Consider the following 24,664-nt stretch of genomic DNA (forward strand, 5'->3'; position numbering starts at 1 on the left):
TGGGACCAAGCACTCATCTCGGTTGGACAGAAATGTTACGAAGGGAAACAGAGAGTTTGCAACCCCATCTCGGTGAGACCGAGATCCCTATCGATGAGACCGAAATGACTAGGGTTTGTGGCAGTGCCTATGTCAAGTGAACTCGGTGGCGCCGGGAAGGAAATTTCGGTGGGGCCGAGTTTGAATTTTGGTTTGGGACATATGTGGATATGAGAAAGTAGTTGAGGGCTTTGGAGCATATCACTAAGCATTTTGAGCAAGTAACTCATTAAGCAACACCTCATCTCGTTTTAATAGTATTGGCTTTTCCTATGGACTCAATGTGATCTTGGATCACTAAAAGTAAATGCAGAGTCTTGAGCTTGAGCCAACATGTGTTCTTAGTATTTTGAGGGGTCCACTTTTTAATCCATGCCATGCCAAACATTGAGCTTTCCTGAAATATTTATCTTGAAATAGCATTAGCTCAATGGGCTATATGTTGTTAGGAATTACCAAAACCACCCAAGGATAGTTGCACTTTTAGAAAGTCATTCCCTGTGCTTCGGCCATAGGTTATATCATGTATGCAATGATGTGTACCAGACCTGATGTGTGCCTTGCTATTAGTTTATCAGGGAGGTACCAAAGTAATCCAGGAGTGGATCACTGGACAGCGGTCAAGAATATCCTGAAATACCTGAAAAGGACTAAGGATATGTTTCTCATTTATGGAGGTGACAAAGAGCTCATCGTAAACGGTTACATCGATGCGAGCTTTGACACTGATCCGGATGACTCTAAGTCACAAAACCAGATACGTATTTATATTGAATGGTGGAGCTGTCAGTTGGTGCAGTTCCAAGCAGACCATCGTGGCGGGATCTACGTGTGAAGTGGAGACATTGCTGCTTCGGAAGCAGCAAATGAAGGAGTCTGGATGAAGGAGTTCATATCCGATCTAGGTGTCATACCTAGTGCATAGGGTCCAATGAAAATCTTTTCTGACAATACTGGTGCAATTGCCTTGGCAAAGGAATCCAGATTTCACAAGAGAACCAAGCACATCAAGAGATGCTTCAATTCCATCCGCGATCAAGTAAAGGAGGGAGACATAGAGATATGCAGGATACATACGGATCTGAATGTTGCAGACCCATTGACTAAGCCTCTCTCACGAGCAAAACATGATCAGCACCAAGACTCCATGGGTGTTAGAATCATTAGAATGTAATCTAGATTATTGACTCTAGTGCAAGTGAGAGACTGAAGGAAATATTCCCTAGAGGTAATAATAAAGTTGTTATTTATATTTCCTTATATCATGATAAATGTTTATTATTCATGCTAGAATTGTATTAACCGGAAACTTAGTACATGTGTGAAAACATAGAAAAACAGAGTGTAACATCCCAAATTTTCAATTTGGAATGTTATACATAGTCATCAATGCATATCATATTTCATTTGCTTTTCGTCTCGCGATCCTCAAAAAATCCTAAGCAACTCAAGGACCCTCCGAGAGAGTTGGGGATTTCCCTGTTGTCATATTTGATTTTTATCAAATATTGAAACGAGGATTTTTGATTTTAATTATTTTTCTCTCCGGAAAATATTTCACATTAAAACACATGAGAGGAGATAATATGACTTCTCCAAAATAATTGAAATATTCGAGGAAAAATATTAAAATCATTTATTTGATTTTATTCGGATTTTATTTGCATTAGAAAAATTGCACGTTTTCAAAATTGCATTTTAGGGCCAAAAAAATGTCCATCCCGTTCTAAATATTTTATTTAGACGGTGAAAATTTGTTTTGGCATTTTTAGATTTTTATTTATTTTTCTAGGATTTTATTTCGGTCGGCGAAAATTTGTTTTAAAAAGAAGTTCCCACGCCCGACTGGGCCTAAGGCCCAGCCGAGCCAGGCCGCCCCGCCCGCGCCACCGCCTCCCTCGCCCGTGCCGCCGTGCCCGGCACGGATGCCGAGGAGAGTCCGGCTCGGACTCCTCCTCGGGCGCCCCCTCGCCCAAGCAAGCTCCGCCCCCCCCCTTTAAAGCCCGCCGCCGAGCCCCCCCCCCCACCACCGCCGCCGCCGCCCGCGCCGTCCGCCGCGAGCTACCGCCCTCTCCTCGCCGGAGCCCCGCTGGAGGTAGCCGCCGGATCCGCCATCGGTTTTTCTTTCTAAAACCGTTCGGTTTTTTAGAAAACCCTAGATTCGGTTTTTTCGGATCGCCGGTTTTTCTCGGTTCTTCTAGTCAGCGGACGTTCGTCCGTACGTTCGTTTTAACGAACGGGTTTTTGCCCATTAGTTATAGCTAACGAACGCTCGTTCGTTAGTCTGTTCATTAGATTTCTTTTATCGAATTTATTCCACGAGTTTTTCTCGATCACGATTTTTGATCCGATCTTAGTTTCTGTTTATCTTTTCGCTCGTTAGTCGGAATTAGGCGATTCAAGCGCCTAGATCTTCGTCTCGAAACCCTCTTTCCGTTTAACCAACTCAAATAAGTTTTTGCTACTGTAAAATTTGACCTAGGTTCAGATTAGTAAATGAAGCTTCTCTTTTTCGCCGTTTGAGTTTCGTTGCTCCGTTTGATTTGATTCTTTTTGTGAACCGGAGTTCTTAAGTTGAACCTTCTGGTCAATCTCTTTTATTTGAGTTTTTCTTGTGCATCTCTTGCTTGTTGCTTATGTATGTTATTGTTTGTTTGCGATAGAACACCCGGAGTGTGAAGCCTGCTACTACGAGTCCCTAGGTTTCGCAGACCGTCAGCAAGGCAAGTAACACTTTGATCATATCCCTTTTATCACCCAGTTTTTATACATTAGTTCCAATCCTCACACATTGCATGATTAGGATGTCATTAACATGTGGGTTGGGAAGTAGTTGTTGAGGTAGAACCTATTACCCTGTTACATTCAAACCCTGGGAGTTACTTCTACGCTGCTTATATTACTATGCTATGCTATGCTCGTAGACGTGGTTTGAGTTTGAGTGAAATCCATGACAGCTGTGAGATTGTTAATTAAGGGTTCAACTTAAGGTGGCAACTTAATTTAACATCTGGGTGGATTGAGGCACTTGGAGTACCCAGTGTTGCCTGTATTTTTGGTTGAAGGAAGTCGGATTCCTTGGACATGTTATATCGGGAGAAGGTATAGCAGTAGACCCCAGCAAAATTCAGTCAGTCACTGAATGGTTGGCACCCACCTCAGTTAGCGAGATCCGCAGTTTCCTTGGACTCGCGGGTTACTATTGGAGATTCATTGAGAATTTTTCCAATATTGCGAAGCCAATGACTGAACTGTTAAAGAAGGATACTAAGTTTAAATGGACAGAAGATTGTGAGGCAAGTTTCCGGGAGTTGAAGAAACGGTTGACTATAGCACTAGTGCTAACACTGCCGGATATACATAAGGAATTCCAAGTGTATTGCGATGCCTCTCGCTTAGGGCTTGGATGTGTACTTATGCAGGATGGAAGAGTTGTTTCGTATGCCTCACGACAACTAAAACATCATGAGTTGAACTATGCCACGCATGATTTGGAATTAGCAGCCGTAGTGCATGAATTGAAGACCTAGAGACATTACCTTATTGGAAACCGATGTGATGTATACACGGACCATAAGAGTTCGAAGTACATTTTCACCCAGAAGGAACTGAACCTTAGACAGAGGAGATGGTTGGAGCTTATAAAGATTGTGACATGAAGCTACACTATCATCCAGGAAAGGCCAATATTGTAGCAGATGCCTTGAGCAGGAAGAGTTATGCTAATATACTTGAAAGTAAGGGATTGCTGAAGGAGTTAGCAGAGAATACCATGGAACTTCGATTGGAGATTGTTCCTAGAGGATCCGTTGCAACAATGGAGGTCCAGTCGACATTGCTGGACAAGATTCGGGAAGCTCAGAAGGAGGACAAGGAGATTGCCGAGATAAAGGAGAAGATGAGCAAAGGAAAGGCCAAAGGTTTTCGTGAAGATGAGCACGATACCCTATGGTTTGAGGACCGAGTCTATGTTCCCAATAACCAGGAAATCAGGAAGTTAATACTTCAAGAGGCTCATGACTCACTATACTCGATACACCCCAGAAACACCAAGATGTATCTAGATTTGAAGGAACGTTTCTGGTGGAACGGTATGAAGAAGGATATTGCCGAGTATGTAGCCGTATGTGATGTATGTCAGAGAGTGAAGGCAGAACATCAGAAGCCAGCAGGACTGTTACAGCCTATGCCGATACCTGAATGGAAGTGGGATAAACTTGGCATGGACTTTATCACCGGATTGCCAAGGACTAAAGCAGGATATGATTCCATATGGGTAGTAGTTGATCACTTGACCAAAGTGGCTCACTTCATCCGAGTGAAGACCACTTATACCAGTGCAAAGTTGGCCAAGATTTATATGTCCAGGATCGTATGTCTGCATGGAGTTCCGAGGACCATCGTATCAGATAAAGGAACACATTTTACTTCAAAGTTCTGGCATCAGTTACATCAGACTTTGGGAACAACGTTAGAGTTCAGTACATATTTTCACCCACAGACAGATGGACAAACCGAGAGAGTGAACCAAATTTTGGAGCATATGTTGAGAGCCTGTGCGCTAGACTATGGATCTAGTTGGGCTGACAATTTGCCTTACGTAGAGTTCTCGTACAACAATAGCTACCAAGCCAGTTTGAAGATGGCACCATTTGAAGCCCTGTATGGACGCAGGTGCAGAACACCTTTGATGTGGGACGAGGTAGGAGACCGACAATTGTTTGGACCAGACTTGATCAAGGAGTCTGAAGAGAAGGTCAAATTGATTCGTGATAGATTGAAGATTGCTCAGTCCAGACAGAAGAGTTATGCGAACTCTAAACGCAAAGAGGTAACCTATGAAATTGGAGACAGAGTATATTTGCGAGTATCTACCTTGCAAGGAGTGAAACGTTTTGGAGTTAAGGGAAAATTAGCTCCAAGATTTGTAGGACCGTATCGTGTTTTGGAACGGATGGGAGAAGTTGCCTACAAGTTGGAATTATCCAAAGGATTGTCAGGAATTCATGATGTGTTTCACGTTTCACAGCTGAAGAAGTGTCATGCTGAGATGGCCGATATACCATTAAGAGATACAATACCCTTGGAGGCAATTCAGTTGGAGTGATTTGACCTACGAGGAAAAGCCAGTAAAGATTCTTGAGTTTGCCAGCAGAGTCACCCGCAGTAAGGTTATCAAGTTTTGCAAGGTTCAGTGGAGACACCACATCGAGGATGAAGCCACCTGGGAACGAGAGGATGATCTTCGCAAAGACCACCCACACCTATTTTCTAGCCAACCCGAATCTCGAGGGCGAGATTCATCTTAAGGGGGTAGGTTTGTAACATCCCAAATTTTCAATTTGGAATGTTATACATAGTCATCCATGCATATCATATTTCATTTGCCTTTCATCTCACGATCCTCGAAAAATCCTAAGCAACTCAAGGACCCTCGGAGAGAGTTGGGGATTTCCCTGTTTTCATATTTGATTTTTATCAAATTTTGAAACGAGGATTTTTTATTTTAATTATTTTTCTCTCTGGAAAATATTTCACATTAAAATAAATGAGAGGAGATAATATGACTTCTCCAAAATAATTGAAATATTCAAGGAAAAATATTGAAATCATTTATTTGATTTTATTTGATTTTATTCGGATTTTATTTGCATTAGAAAAATTGCACGTTTTCAGAATTGCATTTTAGGGCCAAGAAAATGTTCATCCCGTTCTAAATATTTTATTTAGACAGAGAAAATTCGTTTTGGCATTTTTAGATTTTTATTTATTTTTCTAGGATTTTATTTCGGTCGGCGAAAATTTGTTTTTTAAAAAAAAGTTCACGCGCCCGACTGGGCCTAAGGCCCAGCCGAGCCAGGCCGGCCCGCCCGCGCCACGGCCTCCCTCGCCCGCGCCACTGTGCCCGGCACGGACGCCAAGGAGAGTCCGGCTTGGACTCCTCCCCGGGCGCCCCCTCGCCCAAGCTAGCCGCCCCCCTTTAAAGCCTGCCGCCGAGCCCCCCACCACCGCCGCCGCCGCCGCCGCTGCAGCCGCCCGCGCCGCCCGCCGCCACCCGCGCCGTCTGCCGCCGCCGCCGCCTGCCGCCCCGCCGCCACCCCCGCCTCGCCGGAGTTAGCCGCCGGATCCGTCGCCGGTATTTCTTTCGAAAACCGTTCGGTGTTTTTAGAAAACCCTAGATTCGTTTTTTTCGGCTCACCGGTTTTTCTCGGTTCTTCTAGTCAGCGAATGTTCATCCGTACGTTCGTTTTAACGAACGGGTTTTCGCCCGTTAGTTACAGCTAACGAATGCTCGTTCATTAGTCTGTTCGTCAGATTTCTTTTATCAGATTTATTCCGCGAGTTTTTCTCGATCGCGATTTCTGATCCGATCTTAGTTTCTGTTTATCTTTTCGCTCGTTAGTCAGAATCAGGCAATTCAAGCGCCTAGATCTTCGTCTCGAAACCCTCTTTCCGTTTAACCAACTCAAATAAGTTTTTGCTACTGTAAAATTTGACCTAGGTTCAGATTAGTAAATGAAGCTTCTCTTTTTCGCCGTTTGAGTTTTGTTAATCTATTTGATTTGATTCTTTTTGCGAACCAGAGTTCTTAATTTGAACCTTCTGGTCAATCTCTTTTATTTGAGTTTTGCTTGTGCATCTCTTGCTTGTTGCTTATGTATGTTATTGTTTCTTTGCGATAGAACACCCGGAGTGCAAAGCGTGCTACTACGAGTCCCTAGGTTTCGCAGACCGTCAGCAAGGCAAGTAACACTTTGATCATATCACTTTTATCACCCAATTTTTATGCATTAGTTCTGATCCTCACACATTGCATGATTAGGATGTCATTAACATGTGGGTTGGGAAGTAGTTGTTGAGGTAGAACCTATTACCCTATTACATTCAAACCCTGGGAGTTACTTCTACGCTACTTATATTACTATGCTATGCTATGCTCGTAGACGTGGTTTGGGTTTGAGTGAAATCCATGACAGCTGTGAGATTGTTAATTAAGGGTTCAACTTAAGGTGGCAACTTAATTTAACATCTGGGTGGATTGAGGCACCTGGAGTACCCAATGTTGCCTGTATTTTTTGGAAATCCCGGAGTACCCGTGTGATCTTCCTATGGACCGCCACCCAGCCTCAAAGGGAACTGAGGTGATTCATGCTAGAAACTTCCGTGTGCAGCCACAAGCTATTATGGGCTCTAGCATAGTTGAGCAAGTTATGTGAAGCTCTTGAAGAGGCAGATCAGCAGGTAGTGGGATGTAGGTTTGGTATGGTCTGTCCGGAGTAGAGAGTTAATGTTTCTGAAAGACGGTGTCTTGGTCATCCATTTCTCAAACACCGTGTAGTGCGAGAAATCCAATGGAGGCGATCGAGTCTTGTGGGGAAAAGTGCACAAACCTCTACAGAGTGTATAATCTAATCATGGTTAGGCGTGTCCCCGGTTATGGACAATTCTTGAGTATCTAGTATTTGGATTATCACATGTATCTCACCATTTTTAATTAATACTGTTGGGATGTTAATCACTTTAATTGGGATTGAGTTGGAGGAACCTTCTCAATGATGTTTCAACTACCATGATAGTTAAAATTAGAATCTATTCCTTTGTTGTAGGAAAAAATTGGCTTTTCGCAAAAACTATAACCATAGAGCTTTCCACCAGCCAAATATGCATGTAGTGATAGCATTATTCTGTTCTTGCTCTACTGTGTTACATTGCCAGCATATTCCATGTGCTGACCCGTTTTCGGGCTGCAACGTATGATGTTGCATACTTTTCAGACGAGGAGTAAGGTTCGTTAGGTCGTTGCCATGCAGCTCAGCTATGTCGTTGGAGTTGATGGACTCACTTTATCTTCCAAGCCTTCTGCTATTATCGTATTAGATGGCCTTAAGCCATGTTATTGTAATAAGTTCTCTCTTGAGACATCCGATGTAATAGGTGTGTGATTGCCATTCTATTATAAATCCTTCGAGTACTGTGTGTGTCAGCATTACCGATCCAGGGATGACACTGAAGCACAGAGACTTGACCATCTGAGGTCGGGTCGCTACACAGAGTGTCACTAGTATGCCTCTACTTGACTAGCTCGCTAAACAAAGATGGTTAAGTTTCCTAGCCATAGACATGAGTTGTCATTTGATGAACGAGATCACACCATTAGAGAATGATGTGATTGACATGACCCATCCGTTAGCTTAGCACTTTGATCGTTTAGTTTATTGTTATTGCTTTCTCCATAACTTATACATGTTCCTATGACTATGAGATTATGCAACTCTAGAATACCGGTGGAACATTTAGTGTGCTATCAAACATCGCAACGTTATTGGGTGATTATAAAGATGCTCTACAGGTCTCTCCGATGGTGTTTGTTGAGTTGGCATAGATCGAGATTAGGATTTGTCACTCCGATTGTCGGAGAGGTATCTCTGGGCCGTCTCGGTAATGCACATCACTATAAGCCTTGCAAGCAATGTGACTAATGAGTTAGTTATGGGATGTTGCATTACAGAATGAGTAAAGAGACTTGCCGGTAACGAGATTGAACTAGGTATGATGATACTGACGATCGAATCTCGGGCAAGTAACATACCGATGACAAAGGGAACAACGTATGTTGTTATGCGGTTTGACCGATACAGATCTTCGTAGAATATGTAGGAACCAATATGAGCATCCAGGTTCCGCTATTGGTTATTGACCGGAGATGAGTCTCGATCATGTCTACATAGTTCTTGAACCCGTAGGGTCCGCATGCTTAACGTTCAATGACGATATGTATTGTGAGTTATGTGATTTGATGTACCGAAGGTTGTTTGGAGTCCCGGATGTGATCACGGACATGACGAGGAGTCTCGAAATGGTCGAGACATGAAGATTGATATATTGGAAGGTCATGTTTGGACACCGGGAAGGTCTCGGATAGGTTCAGGCATTTTCCGAAGTACCGGGGAGTTACCGAAACCCCCCGGGGGTTAATGGGCCTTCATGGGCTTTAGTGGAAGAGAGGAGGAGGCGGCCAAGAGGAGGGGCGTGCCCCCCCAAGCCCAATCCGAATTGGGGAGGGGGGCCGGCCCCTCTTTCCTTCTTCCCCTCTTCCCTTTCCTTCCCCTCCTATTTGGACTAGGAAAGGGGGGAACCTACTCCTAGTAGGAGTAGGATTCCCCCTTGGGGCGCGCCCTATGAGGCCGGCGGGCCCCCTCCTCCATTGCTTTATATACGGGGCAAGGGGCACCCCATAGACACACAAGTTGATTTCTTAGCCATGTGCGGTGCCCCCCTCCACAGATTTCCAGCTCGGTCATATTGTCGCACTGCTTAGGTGAAGCCCTGCGTCGGTAACTTCATCATCACCATCAACATGTTGTCGTGCTGACGAAACTCTCCCTCGGCCTCAGCTGGATCTAGAGTTCGAGGGACATCACCGAGCTGAACGTGTGCAGATCGCGGAGGTGTCGTGCGTTCGGTACTTGATCGGTTGGATCGCGAAGACGTTTGACTACATCAACCACATTACTCAACGCTTTTGCTTTCAGTCTACGAGGGTACGTAGACACACTCCCCCTTCTCGTTGCTATGCATCTCCTAGATAGATCTTGCATGATCGTAGGAATTTTTTTGAAATACTGCATTCCCCAACAGTTCTCCCATCAAAGCCCCCCCTCTGATACTTCTTTGGCCCATCTTATGTCTTTGGGTCGAGAAAATTTCTCCAAAAAGTTTCGTTGCGTTTGGACTCCGTTCGGTATTGATTTTTTGCAATGTAAAAACAAGCAAAAAACAACAACTGGCCCTGGGCACTATGTCAATAGGTTAGTCCCAAAAATGATATAAAGTTGCTATAAAAAGATTGTAAAACATCCAAGAATGATAATATAACAGCATGGAACAATAAAAAATTATAGATACGTTGGAGACGTATCAGCATCCTCAAGCTTAATTCTTGCACGTCCTCGAGTAGGTAAATGATAAAAACAGAATTTGTGATGTGGAATGATGCCTAACATGTTCATGACATATTCTTTTTCTTTTGTAGCATGGACATTTAGACTTTTATACGGTTCGAAGTAATAGTCCAGTTTTGACATGAAGATTTCAATACTCAAGCATATAAACAAGCAACCATACCTTTCAAAATATCAACACTAAAAAAAGTTATCCCTAGCCCATCATGCTCAATCATTGATCCATTCATGAAACACACTCGCATATTAGCCACATACAATGCTCAAGTACGATCATAGTGCCCCCTAGTTGGTGCTCTATAAGAGAACATGGAGAGACAAATAAAAATAAAATTGCATAAAGTAAATATAAAGGCCCTTCGCAGAGGGAAGTAGGGATTTGTAGAGGTGCCAGAGCGCAAAGCTCAAATTGAGAGATATTTTTTTGAGAGGCATACTTTTCCCGTCAACGAAAACAACCGAGTAATTCCCAACACTTTCCATGCTAGATATATCACAGGCGGTTCCCAAACAGAAAATAAAGTTTATTCCTTTTTCCACCATTCTTTCATAATCCATGGCTATATGTATCCACGAGTGCCTTCCATACCAACACTTTCCAAGGAATTTATTATTTGACAACATAAAGTAATTTCCTTTTCATTTTGGGACTGGGCATCCCTATTACCGCCGTACTCTCATGCAATGACAAGTGAATAAACACTCATCATGAGAATAACACATCTAGCATGGAAAATATTTGCCACCCCCTGCCGCTTCATGAGCGGTACAAGCACACAAAAAGGAAATTCATTTTGAAAATTAGAGATGACACATACAAATTTTCTTAGAACGGCACGGAAATACCACATATAGGTAGGTACGGTGAACTCATATGGCAAAACTGGGTTTAAATATTTTGGATTCGCAAGTAGTATTTCTACTTAGTACAAGTGGAGGCTAGAAAATAGATTGAGAAGCAACCAACCAAGAAACAAAAAATCACATAAGCGAGCATTAAGCATAACTGACACCGAATAATGCACCATAAGTAGGACGTAATTTCATTGCATAACTATTGACTTTCGTGCTTGCATAGGGAATCACAAACCTTAACACCAATATTCTTACTAAAACATAATTACTCACCAACATGACTCACATATCACTCTCACCATATCTTAAAACTATTAGAAAGAATCAAGTTTATTTTGTCCAATGATCTTTATGAAAGTTTTTATTATATCCCTCTTGAATATCTATCACTTTGGGACTAGTTTCATATGTTGCTTTTGATAAGCTCAAACAAGTCTAAGTGAAGAACATGAGCATACAACTTTTGTCTCTCAAAATAATCTAAGTGAAGAATGAGAGAATTTCTTCAGAAATTTACTAACTCTCAATCATGAGAGTATTTCTTCAAAAATATTAAAGCACACCATGCTCAAAAAGATATAAGTGAAGCACTAGAGTAATTCCATAGCTCAAAAAAATGAAGTGGAGCATAAAGAGCAATTCTAATATATCATAGCATAATTTTGGCTCTCTCAAATAGGTGTGTCCAGCAAGGATACTCGTGACAAACTAAAAATCAAAACAAGCAAAGGCTCATGTCATAAAAGATGCTCCAAGCAAAACTCATGATATGTGACGAATAAAAATATAGCTCGAAGTAGAAGAAAGAGGGAATGCCACTCAGGGCATCCCCAAGATTAATTGCTTGTTTCTCCTTGAATATTATCTTGGGGTGCCATGGGGCATCCCCAAACTTAGGCTTTTGCTACTCTTTATTCCTTCATCCATCGTGATCTCAGCCAAAACTTGAAAACTTCAATCACACAAAACTTAACAAAACCTTCGTGAGATCCGTTAGTATAAGAAAGCAAATCACTACTCTAAGTACTGTTGCAAACCCATTCCAATTTTGTTGTTGCATTATATCTACTATCTTGTAGCTTTGCCATGGCTTAAACCCTTCAATAAAAACCATAGATTCATCAAAACAAGCACATAACACAACGAAACAGAATCTGTCAAAAACAGAATAGTCTGTAGCAATCTGAAAACTTCACATACTTATGTAACTCCAAAAATTCTGAACAATTAGGACAGTATATGCAATTTGTATATAAATCTTTTGTAAAAAATTCAGAAATTTATCATGCTCTGGTGATTTTTAGGATTTTCTGTACTGCGCACAAAAGTTTTTGTTTTCCAACAAGATCAAATCAACTATCACCCAAATCTTCCCAAAGGCTTTTGTTGGCACAAACACTAAATTAAATCACAAAACACATCTAATCAGAGGCATCTTTGTATATTTATTGTAAAACAACGAGAAAAGCAAAAAGCAAAAAGATACAAATTGGGTTGCGTCCCAACAAGTGATATCATTTCACGCCCCTAGCTACGCATAATGCATAGGTTCAAGTATTGTCATCTTTAGTTTTTGCCACTTCAGTGAGGGCTTTTTCAAACCCGGGAGGCTCTTTACGCTTCCCCAAACTTTCCAGAAAAGAGACCATCTTGAGATCTAAAATATCCAATAGCTTATTGCAAAGAGTAATCAAAGTATTCATGCGATTGAGGTTCCACTAATATGTTTGAGAGGTTCATTATAGTTTTGTAACTCAACCATATGTTTATGCGAATCACCCAATTTGTCTAAAATTTGAACCCCTTCTTGTGTAAAAGAAAACCCCTTTTTTGGTGGTGGGACTCCCAATATTCCCTCTAAGATTTCATAAGCAACATTAGCATCAAGCTCCCCGACAACGGCGCCAGAAATTCCTTTGATGTGGCTTGAGACTGCGTCGGTATTTCCCCAAAGAGGTAGGGATGAAGCATCACAGTGACGGTAAGTATTTCCCTCAGTTATGAAACCAAGGTTGTCAAACCAGTAGGTGAACCACGCAACACTATGTAAACTGTTGGGGATATAACTACTGGGTATGAACCACCCAGGAGGGCCGGGTCATACCACTGGTGGCTTAATGTGAAGATGGCGGATCATACAAGCCCGTTGGCAGCCCAAGACCCAGTGGCAACTTGAGGACCAAGAGGAGGAACCACCATGTATGTTTGACTTGTATTATAAGGCAAGCGTAGTTAGTCACTGAGCTGGACACGTTGTGTATGAGCCGGTCGGGACTCCGTGAGCCGTCGGGCGTCAACCTGTGTATATAAAGGGACGACCCGACGGCGGTTTAGGGCAAGTAGCAAACAATCGAGAGCTAGGTCAGGCGTATTCGCTCCCTGGTAATCGAAACCCTAGCAATAGAACACAAAGCAGGAGTAGGGTTTTACCTTGTTGAGAGGGGCCGAACCTGGGTAAACTCTTTGTGTCCTTTGTCCCGCTTAATCCCTTCAAGCTAACCTAGTTGCGATGGCTCCACGACTAAGTCCTTGCTCTAGGACATCTACCGTGTCAACTCCACGATAGTTGGCGCCCTCCGTGGGGCCAACGCACGGTGGTTTTGAGTTCTTGAAGGACAACTTCAAAGGGATCAAGGGATACACTATGGGCCGGATGATCAAGAGTCGTCGTGGCAAGCTCTACATCAACGATGCAGGCTGGGGCCCCGAGGCTGGCTCAATTGAGTACGGGTACCGGGTCCCCTTCGGCGGAATCCACGTCTTCATCGGCAAGATCGGCGAACCGGGTCCTGAGCCGGACACCTACACCAACATCATTGAGACGGCTCAGCGTGCACGACCCGCCTGGGTTCAACCCGCCGTGAAGCACGCCTTTGTTGGTTTTATCCATGGAGCGGAATTTGAGGAAGGATCTTTGTTTGGTGGTGGGACAACCATCTATTCTGATGGTGAATCATCCACATGCGAGACTGATTCAATGTATCAATTGCAAGACAGCCACCTTGGGGGCTGTTCCGATGGCAAAAGTATTCCGGACCCCTATGAGCCACCGAACAGGGTTGCGATCTTCATGGCCAGCACAAAGCCAGCGCTCGGTTCATCAACCGCCACGGCTATGACCTCTAGCTCAGCTGTTGCAGCGACGGCTGGTGTTAGTGGCATTGCACGCGCACTGGCTCAAGCTGTGACTGAGTTATTCGAGGCATTGGCGACTCTGATGGGGGTGGAGGCGACCCCGGATAACCTGGAACAACACAAGGTGGATGTGGCAAAGCTACAAGATGAGATAGCTCAAGCCAAGGAGGAGCTAGCGGCTGAGAATGCTAGGATGGCTACGGAGCAAGCTGCTTTGGAGGCCCAGGCACAACGGATTCATGTAGACTCTTTCTGGCTCACCTTGGATCAAAACGCCTCAAACGAGGTCATGAGGAGGAGGCACCAGAGTCGTTTACCCCTAGTTTACGATGCGAGAAATCTCTTCGACATGCCTGGTGCAGGTACCAGTGACCCGCCAATGGTGAACAGGGCGGCTGAAGCGCCTGTGACCGGAGCGCTGGTTCAGCCGTGCATGTCGGATCCGCCTCTTTTGGATGTGACTCCGCCTCAGCACGTGCCGACACCGCTGAGTCATTATTCTAATCCTTTCGATAATATGATTGCCGCAGCGTCACGATTGGCAGCTCTTCCGGTTGAAGGTGAGTCTCCAGCGGCGATAGAGATGCGGAGGGCCAGAGAGCTTCTTCAGACAGCTGTGGCTCAACAGGCGGCTTGTTCTTATATCCGCGAGCGGATTCATTCAACCCCTCGACCAAGTTGGAGTTATAGCAGGCACATTGACTCACCAGCAGTTTCGAGCAGTGAACAACACCGTAACCAACCTCGTAGGCATGACCCGACGCGTGGTGGTGCCAATGCTCAGACCTTGGTGGATCAGGGCAGGGCGCGTCGGGAGGCTGAGCTGGTGGCTCAGCTAGCGGCTCAACAACAATCTCCGGTTTATCCATCAGCTTTGGTGGAGGCAGGTGTAACCTCTAGAACCTTGGGTGTGCCATGTTTAGTGCTGGCTCTACGCAACGAGCGTCTGCCCAAGGATTTCAAGGGCCCTTGAAAGGTGCCTAATTACACAGCAGATCAACCCCCAGAGGCTTGGATTGAAAGCTATGAGATGGCCATTGAGATGTTGGATGTCAGCGATCCTGCATGTGCTAAGTATTTCACCATGATGTTGGATGGGCTGGCTCATACTTGGTTGAAAGGGCTGCCTGCTAATTCCATTAAGTCATGGGCAGAATTGAAGGCCTGTTTTATCCAAAATTTTAAAGACACATGCAAGTAGCATATGTCAATCCTGGACTTGGATTCTTGTGTCCAAGGTGACGGTGAGTCAATGACCCATTGGGTACGCCGGATCTCAGCTGTGATACATTCTTCGGATAGTATCAATGCCAGCTCAGCAGTCCTGATGTTGGAGAGAAAATGTCGTTTCCTCCCGTTGAAGCAGAAGCTGGGGCGGCTAAAAAGCCACTGCAATGACATGGGGGAGCTAATGGCGGCTCTAGTCAAGTATGCTGACTCTGATGGTACCAAGGACCCCGAGTCTGATGACGCGAAGCCGGGTAAGGGAAAGAAGAGCAGCGATACGAGAGGGCAGCAGCATAACCCGGCAAGTCAAGGCGGCAACAGTATGTGTAAGGCTGATGGCAGCTTGGATTTTGTAGCTAACACCAATACGCAGAGTAATAATCAGCATCGCAAGGGAAAAACCCCACCTCGGTTTGGAGGACCTAAATTCAACCTCAAGGTGATGATGAATCAGCCTTGCCCAAAGCATGGTACGCACGAAAAGCCGGCCACTCACCTTTGGAAGGATTGCTTCATTATGAAGGAGTATAGAAATTCCAATTTTTTCCAAAACAATCATGTACCGAACGACGGCTCAGGATCCGGCTCTCATGGTCCTGGTTTTTCTCGTGGCGGTTCAAGTTTGGTTTCCAGGGCCAAGGCAATCAAGGTGGTTTTAATCAACAGTCTGGACAAGGGAATCAGCAGCAATAGTCTAGTTATCAGAGTAACCCGAAGTAGTTGAATAGAGGACAATACCACGTCTTCACTACGAGTTTATGCAAGCGAGATCAGAAGCTCCACAGTCGAGCCGGCGATTCCCTGTTACTTACGATGGTCTGAACATCCTATTCTCTGGAGCCGTGAGGATCACCCACCCCGGGTTGATAACTCAGGCCACTTGGCTCTGGTGGTGGCGCCTCAGGTTGGAGGGTACAGATTTACCAAGGTGCTCATGGATGGAGGCAGCAACATCAATATTCTTTATTATGAAACTTTTCGTCGCATGAGCTTGACTGACAAAGATCTTAAGCCGTCGAATACTGTTTTTCATGGCGTGGTGCCTGGTAATTCAGCGTATCTAGTGGCAAAAATATCTTTGGAAGTGGCTTTTGGTGATGATCATGATTCTAGGTTTGAGATGTTGACTTTTGAGGTGGTTAAAATCAAGAGCCCTTATCATGCTCTATTTGGGCGGCCGGCTTATGCCAAGTTCATGGCAAGGCCGTGTTATATTTATGTGCAGCTTAAGATGCCAGGTCATAAGGGCACTATGACAGTGCATGGGAGCAGGAAGATAGCCTTGGAGCGTGAAGAGGGCGATGCTGCTTATGCTGAGTCTGTCTGTGCAACAGAGGAGTTGAAATTTTACAAAGATAATGTTGACCCGGTGGATATGACATCTTTGAAGAAACCAACCACAGAGCATGACCCCCTATTGAAGTTTAAATCAGCTGATGACACTAAGCTAGTTGACTTTGTTCCTGGCGATTCATCCAAGCAGTTCAGTAGCAGTGCTAATCTGGATCAGAAATAGGAAAGCGCGCTCATCGAGTTCATCCATGAGAACCGGGACATCTTTTCATGGAAACCTTCAGACATGCCAGCTGTACCGAGGGAACTCGCTGAGCACACTCTTAATATAGATCCCAAGTTTAAACCGGTCAGGCAATTACTTCGCCATTTCAATGAAGAGAGGCGCAAGGCCATTGGTGAAGAAGTGGCACGGCTCTTGGCAGCTGGGTTTATTTTTGTCCCTATCCGTTGACAGGGTAGAGGCTCTCTAATCCAATTATTATCCTAAATAGGTTTGCTTTTTTACTCGTCCGCTCTATTATTGTAGAAATAAGTAAAAAGGTATAATTAGATCCATCTCGGGAATCGACTCGATCATCAGATTATAAGTTCATTCCATAGCAAACCAGACCGTGCACATTCCTATTATGAGAAGGGGTCATTCAAGCCTATGGAAATAGGATACTCTATTTACATAGAAATCCCTACGTCCTTACATTCTATTTAGGATTAGGAATAGGTGTAATCAGACCTGCTTTTGACATATCTATCCTATTCTTATTTGGGTACCATATGCACCTTTGGATTAGAGTGCGACGACCAAAGCTACGGAGCGGCCTCTACCGCTTTCCCTACTGTTCTGGTTGAACTAGGGCTTTGGCTGAGCAACCACCTTCTTCCAGTATTCTTAGCTTACTGTCTGCTTCCTGCCTGATCAGTGCTGACTGACTGTTCTTGCTTGTCTTGGGCCTGCTGTAGTTTTGGTGCTAAGTTTTTCATCCTGAGTGATTGGCTAACCCGGCGCTGGTACTTCAGAAAAATGGTACTTGGCGTATGTGTGTGGATTACACAGACCTAAACAAAGCCTGTCCGGCTGATCCTTTTGCTCTCCCCCATATTGATTAGATCATTGATGCTACGGTGGGTTGTGAGCATTTGAGCTTTTTGGATGCTTACTCTGGTTATCATCAGATCAAGATGGTAGTTAAGGACCAGGAGAAGACATCTTTCATCACTTCCTTTAGAGCCTTCTGTTATGTGTCTATGCTTTTTGGGCTCAAGAGTGCCCAGGCGACTTACCCGTGGTGTGTGCAAAATTGCCTTCATAATCAAATTGGGTGCAATGTTCATGCTTATGTGGATGACATTGTGGTGAAATCCGGGAAGAAGGAAACCCTGATAGATGATCTGAAGAAGACCTTTGACAATCTCCGTGTCTACAAGACGATGCTTAACCCGGCCAAATGTGTCTTCGGTGTGCCACTAGGCAAGCTCTTGGGTTTTCTGGTTTCTGAAAGAGGCATTGAAGCTAACTCGGAAAAGATCAAGGCTATTACTTCCTTGGCTAAGACGGCGTGTATCAATGATGTTCAGCGTCTGGTGGGTCGTATTGCGGCCTTAAGCCGGTTCAAAAGCTGGTTGGGTGAAAAGGCTATCCCTCTATACCAGATGATGAAGAAGACAAATCACTTTGTCTGGAGTGATGCTGCTGATCAGGCGTTTGAGGCCTTGAAGAAACAGTTAGCTGAACCACCATTTCTTGCTACTCCCATTGATAAAGAGCCTTTGTTGTTATATGTGGCTGCCAATAGCCAAGCCATTAGCGTGGCAATTGTGGTGGAAAGGAAGGAGTCAGGCAAGGAATATCCGGTTCAGCGGCCGATTTATTACATCAATGAAGTGCTCATTGAGTCCAAGAAGAGGTATCCGCATTAGCAGAAGCTGGTGTATGGAGTTCATGGCTAGTTGAAAACCCAAGCAATATTTTCTGGGTCATCCCATCACTGTGGTTAGTTCTGCTCCTCTAGGGGATATTATTCAAAATAGAGAAGACACATGCCGGGTAACCAAGTGGGCCATTGAGCTTGGACGCCATGGTTTGAAGCATATGCCTCGAACATCCATTAAGTCTCAAGCACTTGTGGATTTCATCAATGATTAGACAGAACTGCAGATGCCGGAGGAGAAGCGAGATAGCACATATTGGACTATTCACTTCGATGGATCCAGGCAGTTGGAAGGCTCGGGGGCTGGAGTTATTTTGACCTTCCCACGAGGTGATAAATTTTGTTATGTTTTAAGGTTGATGTTCCCTTGTACTAACAATGCAGCTGAGTATGAAGCCCTACTCCATGGTCTCCGGATGGCTAAAGAGATGAATCTAAGCGGGGTGGGGTGTTTTGGTGACTCAGACTTAGTGTCTCAGCAAGTTTCAGGCACTTGGGATTCTAAGGACCCACTCATGGCGGCTTATCACCGAGAGGTGGATGCTATTGCTGGTCATTTCAAAGGTTATCAAGTGGAACATGTTGATCACAGGAAAAATGAAGCGGCTGATGCTTTGAGCCGGTTAGGGTCCCAGCGTAAGCCAGTGCCACCTAACATTTTTCTCGATATTCTGCATAACCCTTCAGTCAAATTGCCTACAGAAGAAGATCTTGCTATTCCCGACCCGGAGGCACAATTGGTGGCGGCTCACCATGCTATTCCTGATTGGACAGTTCCATATTTGACTTATATGACCCGAGGTGAGTTACCTAACGATGAAACTTTATCCACGCAGATAACCCGGCGGTCTAAGTCGATGACTATTGTCAATGGAGAGCTGCATCATCGCAGTGTTATAGGGGCTTTTCAACATTGTGTTTCTCTTGAGGAAGGTCGTGAGATCCTACGAGAGATTCATGAAGAAAATTGTGGTCATCATGCCGGCTCTAAATCTCTCATGGCCAAGGCTTTCCGTGATGGGTTTTATTGGCTGATGGCTCATGCTGATGCAGAAGATTTGGTCAGTAAATATGATGGTTGTCAGAAATTTTCAAGACGAGCTCATATTCCGGCTCAAGAATTGCGGATGATTCCAATTACTTGGCCGTTTGCAGTCTCGGGGCTTGATATGGTTGGACCTTTCAAAAGGTCCAAGGATAAAAAGACCCACCTTTTGGTGGCGGTTGACAAATTTACAAAGTGGGTTGAAGCAGACACGGTTAGTAAATATGACGCCGCGACAACAGTTCAATTAATCAAAAATGTGATTTTCCTTTTTGGTTTTCCCCATAGTATTATAATTGATAATGTCACTAATCTGTGCAAGGGTGCTATGAAAGAGTTTTGTTAATGAGAGCATATTCGACTTGATGTATCATCAGTAGCTCACCCCTAGTCCAATGGTCAAGATGAGAGAGCCAATCAAGAAATTTTGAGAGGCATCAAGCCCCGGCTTATGGTCCCTTTGCAGAGGACACCGGGTTGTTGGGTGGAGGAATTACCCTCAGTCTTATGGAGCATCAATACCACCCCCAACAGATCTATGGGTTACACGCCTTTCTTCATGGTTTACGGAGCAGAGGCGGTTCTCCCTAGTGACATCCATTACGACTCGCCCCGTGTGGCGGCTTATGTTGAAGCTGATAATGAAAAAGCACGTCAGGATGCTATTGACCTGTTGGATGAGGAGCGTGACCTTGCGGCAGCTCGTTTGGAAATTTACCAGCAAGATCTACACCGTTATCATAGCCGCCGGGTTAAAACCGGGACCTTTCAAGAAGGCGATTTGGTGCTCCGGGTTATACAGGATCAAACTAATATGCACAAGCTATCCCCGCCTTGGGAAGGACCCATTGTGGTCAGCAAAAATCTAAACAATGGGTCATACTACCTTATCGATGTTCGAGACCATAAGGACTCACGCACATCGGAGGAGGAGACCCGCCGGCCGTGGAATATTGCTCATCTTCAGCCTTATTACACCCAAGTCACTAGCTCTTGTGATGTACATATTTTGATAATGTATATATTATGATGAATATAATAGAGCCGACATCCCTGATAATTTAGGGCCCTTGTTGTTTCATTTATGAGAATAATGAGTTTTTATTGTCACTTCATATGATCACTTGGGGGCTTCCTGCTCATTGAGCATAGCTATGACTACCCTCTTGATCCGGCTTGTACGCCATAGTTACAAAATACTTGGGGGCTTTCTGCTCATTGAGCATAGCTATGACTACCCTGCTGATCCAGCTTGTACGCCCGGAATGAAATATTACTTGGGGTTCTTGTTAATGGAAAGAGCTTTGATGACCCTTGTGATAGGCTTGGACGCCTGGTGTATTCACCAAAAAAATCTGGGTTATCCCGCCTTTATAAGTCTTCCACTCCGCCCAGGTAATCCTGGAATGACTTGTCGTACTCTTGATAGTCAATCTTATAAAGACCCTGAACTGGTCAAAGTTAAAACGGCGATTGGTCACACGAGGCCCGGCTTACAAGGTTTGAATGAAGGTTTAACTCAGTGGTTGTGTGTCCCTTTAAAAGCACTTGACTTTAAGGCTTGGCAGCCTATGAAAGCCTTGTTTTTGATTTCTATTTGATTTGAACATTTTTTGAGATTCATCTCTTGTGACATGTTAATACATGATTGAAAATAGATGAGGGCTATGTTGCCTTATGGTTCATATGTGGATCTATCCGGAGTTTATTAACCCAGCCGGGCTTTGGACTTTAAGTCGCCAGCGTATGATAATTTTTTGCTTTGAGTACTGGCTCTAAGTTTTGGGCTGATTACCCCTTACTGCATTTGGCATCTTGAGCCGACAATATGAATCAATTGAACAGGGCGCTGTGCTCTCAATCCTTGGGTTGTAACCCATACCGCACAGGTATGATAAGCCGGCAGTGTGAGCAAATATCATAGGTATGATATTTTGTTATGATTATATGAGGTTGTGATTAAACCGGCCCTGGTTATGGACTATTATATTTACTAGTGGTTTTTTATATGGGATATTGTGACCCGCCCTGGGGTAAACCGCTAGGGCACTTGTGATCTGTTTTGTGTGTAGGGAAAATGATAAAACTGACCCGCATATTGATGATATCATGAGCATAAGTGGAAGATCTTCAAATGACGGATCAGTAGTGTTATGCAAACAAAACGTGCACGATGGCAAGACAGATCAGAGTTTAACTATCCTATTACTTAGCTCCGCAAGCTCAAATGACTTATGTGTTTTTCCAAGCAATGCTTTCTGCTGAAAATTGAGAACCGTCCAGCTGGTTAGTTCTCCTGGTCTTGGCGGTTCGATGCTTCCGGATCATCCCGCACTGGTTCTTCTTCTCCCTCCACTGTCTGGAAGTTAGGCGATGACCAATTGATGCCAGTCAAGGCTTGAAATTCAGCTTCATCATCAACAAGCTCAGACGGGTCGATTTCAGGGGCAAACGTGTGCTTACGGATTGGAGGGATAAGATCTGCAATCTTGTAAGCCGGCGTGGGCATTTTCTGGTTCTCTGCGGTATAAGCCGCGTAATATTTGGTCAGATTTGTTTCTTCAACAAGCAGGATCGCCAAAGGACGCATCTCCTTCACACATAGCAAAGTATTTTTTATCAAAGCAAACCCATCCTCTTTGAAACTAGGGCAGCCAGTGGCTAGCTCGGCCGGGTCTAATTCTGACTGCCATGCCTTTGCCTGGCTTAAAGCCATAATGGAACCGGCTCTAGCAGCCGACCGTTTGTTTTCTTCAATACGGGCAGGCAGGACAGAAAGTTGGCTTAAAACATTGCTGAGAAGAGATGGAGCTTGATTACTTGGGGAGATGGTGGCTATCGTACGCTAAGCTCCGGTGTATAGTTGTTCTACCAATGTGTAAACCGCCTGGAGCTTTATCAGCATTTCCTTCCCAAGATTGCTGCTTCTGGGACCTGCATGGCATATGATGGTTAAGTCACCTGGTGCTTTATAACATGGAGGGTGGAAAGTTATTACAATATAACCGGTCTTATCAAAGATAGCAAAAGTCATCTGATTGATATGATGCTTCAAACCACTAAGTTCTGTGGTGACCTCTTCCAATGAGGCTTCATCTTTTCAGCCCTTTGTATTAGGGCAGCCTTCTCTTCATCTCATGCAGCTTTATCAGTATTGAATTCAGTTTCCAGTTTTTCATTTTCATCCAAGCTAAAGTTGAACTTGGAGTCAGCCTTCCGGCTTTCAGTTTCCTGTGCTTCAAGCTGGGTTTTTAAATCAGTCAGTTGAGACTGAAATTGACTGGATGCTTCCTGAAAGAGCAGGTTGAAACAAGTATGCACAATTATGAAGCACTATATATTGATAAGTCCCAAGCCCTTTGCAAGGAATAGCACTTGGCACTTGGGGGCTAATGCGTGTAGAAAGTTTCTTTATACCACACTACATATTGCTAAAGTCCCAAGCCCTTTGCAAGCAATAGCACTTGGCACTTGGGGGCTAATTCATGCACAATTTTCCTTTATGATGCAATGGCAGATGACCCCATTTCATACCTTTTCAAAAGTTAACCCGGTTTGCATGAGTGACTAGAGATTTGTTATCTGACAATGATAAGTCCCAGTTTAATCATATGGATTCAACCGACCCTTGGTGGCTACAGTTGCAAAATTGATCATTATTACTGAAGACCCGACTCAACTTAAAAGTTTAAACCGGCCCTTGGGGGCTACAGGTGCAAAATTTATTATTGAAAGCCCCGACTTATCTTGATAAGTATATGATAACCCACAAATATAGGGGATCGCAACAGTTTTCGAGGGTAGAGTATTCAACCCAAATTTATTGATTCAATACAAGGGGGGCCAAAGAATATTCTCGAGTATTAGCAAATGAGTTGTCAATTCAACCATACCTGGAAACTTAATATCTGCAGTAAATTGTTTAGTAGCAAAGTAATCTGATAGTAGTGGTAACGGTAGCAAAAGTAATATTTTTGGGTTTTGTAGTGATTGTAACAATAGCAACAGAAAAGTAAATAAGCGAAGAACAATATATGAAAAGCTCGTAGGCATTGGATCGGTGATGGAGAATTATGCCGGATGCGATCGATCATGTAACAGTCATAACATAGGGTGACACAGAACTAGCTCCAGTTCATCAATGTAATGTAGGCATGTATTCCGAATATAGTCATGCGTGCTTATGGAAAAGAACTTGCACGGCATCTTTTGTCCTACCCTCCCGTGGCAGCGGGGTCCTATTGGAAACTAAGGGATATTAAGGCCTCCTTTTAATAGAGTACCATACCAAAGCATTAACACATAGTGAATACATGAACTCCTCAAACTACGGTCATCACCGGTAAGTATCCCGATTATTGTCACTTCGGGGTTAACAGATCATAACACATAATAGGTGACTATAGACTTGCAAGATAGGATCACAAACTCAAATATATTCATGAAAACATAATAGGTTCGAATCTGAAATCATGGCACTCGGGCCCTAGTGACAAGCATTAAGCATAGCAAAGTCATAGCAACATCAATCTCAGAACATAGTAGATACTAGGGATCAAAGGCTAACAAAACTAACTTGATTACATGATAAATCTCATCCAACCCATCACCGTCCAGCAAGCCTATGATGGAATTACTCACGCACGGCGGTGAGCATCATGAAATTGGTGATGGAGGAAGGTTGATGATGACGATGGCGACGGATTCCCCTCTCCGGAGCCGCGAACTGACTCCAGATCAGCCCTCCCAAGAGAGTTTAGGGCTTGGCAGCGGCTCCGTATCATAAAACGCGATGAATCCTTCTCTCTGATTTTTTCTCTCCCCGAAAGTGAATATATGGAGTCAAGGTTGAGGTCGGTGGAGCGTCAGGGGGCCCACGAGGCAGGGGGCGCGCCCAGGGGGGTAGGGCGTGCCCCCACCCTCGTGGACAGGGTGTGGGCCCCTTGACGTGGATCTTTTCGCCAATATTTTTTATATATTCCGGAAATAATCTCCGTTCATTTTCAGGTCACCCCGAGAACTTTCATTTCTGCACAAAAATAACACCATGGCAATTCTGCTGAAAACAGCGTCAGTCCAGGTTAGTTCCATTCAAATCATGCAAGTGAGAGTCCAAAACAAGGGCAAAAGTGTTTGGAAAAGTAGATACGACAGAGACGTATCAACTCCCCCAAGCTTAA

Source organism: Triticum urartu, chromosome 1 (genome assembly GCF_003073215.2).
Source record: "Triticum urartu cultivar G1812 chromosome 1, Tu2.1, whole genome shotgun sequence".
Taxonomy (NCBI): Eukaryota; Viridiplantae; Streptophyta; class Magnoliopsida; order Poales; family Poaceae; genus Triticum; species Triticum urartu.